The 2,500-nt window shown below is 33.1% G+C and overlaps 1 protein-coding gene across 9 annotated transcripts in view; it reads left to right on the forward strand.

The window, feature by feature from the left end:
* Positions 1-2,500, forward strand: part of LOC144966471 (5-hydroxytryptamine receptor 1A-like) — a 437,629-nt gene that overhangs the window by 369,428 nt on the left and 65,701 nt on the right. The window contains exon 1 of one of the 9 annotated variants that reach the window (XM_078903056.1): positions 844-1,132. The exons of the other annotated variants lie outside the window; for them this stretch is intronic. The gene's annotated coding sequence lies outside the window, so the exon portion shown is untranslated. Of the gene's footprint in view, positions 1-843; positions 1,133-2,500 lie in introns of those variants that run through there. 9 annotated transcript variants of the gene reach the window in all.

The following is a 2,500-nucleotide window of genomic DNA, read 5'->3' on the forward strand; positions in this document are numbered from 1 at the left end:
GTTTTAAAAAATAAATAATTTTATGATACTATTTTATTGATTAAAGAGCTCACCTATGGTATTGATAAGATTCGATTGATTGATTTATCGATTTTATGCCAGGTTTAGATGCGTGAATTTAGCAAGGAAATCCTTTGGGTATTCTGTACCTTTCAACTTTAACCAGTTAACTGCCATACTTTTGAAAAGCACGTATTAAAAAATTTTGCCAGAAAACGCGTTCTTCAAATATCAATCGATTTAAATGACCCTCGTCTTGTCAAAAATTCACAAACCTCGGACTTTGTGAAGTACATTGATTTGGGCGCTTTAAACAAGATTAGGGTCATATTAAAATCGATCGATATTTGAAGGACGAGTTTTCTGGTCAAATTGTTAAAGACGAGTTGGTTTTTCTCCAGAGTTCGGCATTTAACTGGTTAAAGTCTTCATATTTGTCCATTTCTCAATCCTCTCCATTTCTTTTCATTCAGACGTTTCACTTGAGATTTTTATGGAATGATATTTCCTTTTATAATATACAAGAGAATGGCGGGTATAATACTGGTATTCTTCTTCTTCAACCACGCACACACACACACACACACACACACACACACAAACACACACACTAGTATATTATATATATATATATATATATATATATATATATATATATTATATATATATATTATATATTGGCATGAGTGTGTGCTGTTGGAACAAGTCTGCGATAGAGGATTCATTTTATAGTTTTGTTTTGGTCTTGTGGCGGTGATCGATCTTTGCAAGGAAAGCTAGGAATTCTTATTGAATTTGAACACCTCGATTTGAACGTTTTCTGTGGTTCGTGGAATTATCAGAAAATTGTATCACTAATTCTGCCATGAAACTTATATGAATTTTTCTATCAAATATTGGACATTTATTTGTTTAATTTCAAGATTTTCACACTAACTGTGCGGCATTTTTTCAAACAAACATCTCAGGGAGCAGGCACTGATGTAATATAACGATGTGAAAAAGGTGTTCTTGAGACAGTGGTAGACAAAGCACTATTTGCTAACCTATGTGATATAACGGTAACACGTCTGACCGGTTATCAGGCGGTCTGAGGTTCGATCCTCTGTTGAGGCAGGCGGATTTTTTTAGGGTATGATTGTTTTGTTGTTTGTTTTTGTTTTGTTTTTTGTTTGTTAGTTTGTTGTTTTTTTGTTTGTTTGTTTTTTTTTTTTGGGGGGGGGTTGTTGTTTTTTTGTTTTTGTTTTTTGGGGTTTTTTTTTTTGTTTTTATTTGTTTTTGCTTTTTTTTTTGTTGTTGTTTATTTATTTGGGGTTTTTTTGTTTTTTTTTTTTTTTTTGTAATTTTCTCTCTGCTGCGTCTAGCACCATTTCATACACACTTTTTTTCAAATCTTGGTCATTTTTCAAGGATGAGAGACATTCGATTGATAATAGATAGTTTCGGAGTAAACATTCTTAGTTTTTTATTCAAGATGACAATATGCAATCCATTGTCACAAAACGGTATTATGTCAGGGTAACCAAGATACTAAAAGTGATTTTACAGATACAAGGAGACAGAGCTGTGGAATTTTTGTTCTTGCCATGCCACTTCAAGAAGTTGCATTAATAATTCTCAACAAAGCATGAAAACTTAACTCACGTCTCTTTTTTTTAATATAAAATTCAATCAATTATTACCCATGTTTTGTCCAGTCAATTGTAAAATGGAAAAAAAAAATAACTGAGATCAACTGACCTAAGACTCCGGATGTCTGTAAGAAAATTCCGGACTGAGATCGGCCTAAATGAACCCGGCTCATTTCACTTGTTATTGTCTCTTGCTTTCGTTTTCATCGCCTTTTGTCAACTGCATTATGTAGTTTTCAATAGAATAGGACTCAATAGTCTGATGTCACGTCGCCCAGCAACCAGTAGCTTGGTTCTAAACAAAGAAATTCGGTACTTTTTATTCTCCATGCTGGCTAGAACATTTTCACATGTCATGTAATCAGAATGTATAAAAGTCAAAATGATGATCAGATTTATAATGTTTTTCTCCTCTGGACACGCTTTTATGCTCGTTGGAGAAGTATTTCATAAGGTCGTCCGCCATTGTTCCGATAGTTTAGAACCAGTTGCTAAGTTACTATGCGTCATTATGAGGGAAGTGGCGTCACGACTGTTGAAGGCTATTATAGACAATGAGAAGACTGGCAAGCCAAATGCCTTTACAAGAGTAGATATTATTATACCACTTGGTTTGAGGGAAACCCGATTTTAATAAATAAATTCATATAGAAATGAAATGATTATTTGATTTAATGAAGTTTTAAATAAATCATTACGACTCTTTGTCAAAGATCTAGCTACACGCTCCAACGAAATTTAGCAGATGAAATTCGTGAGCATACGGTTAAAATCATTTTGATAAAGCATTAAGCGTAATTAGATTGCGTGAGTTGCTTACTTTAGCATAAAATTATATTCCAAATTAGCATGCATGCATAATATGATTG

Source organism: Berghia stephanieae, chromosome 2, assembly GCF_034508935.2.
Source record: "Berghia stephanieae isolate SIO BIC M18660-M18661 chromosome 2, UCSD_Bste_1.3, whole genome shotgun sequence".
Taxonomy (NCBI): domain Eukaryota; kingdom Metazoa; phylum Mollusca; class Gastropoda; order Nudibranchia; family Aeolidiidae; genus Berghia; species Berghia stephanieae.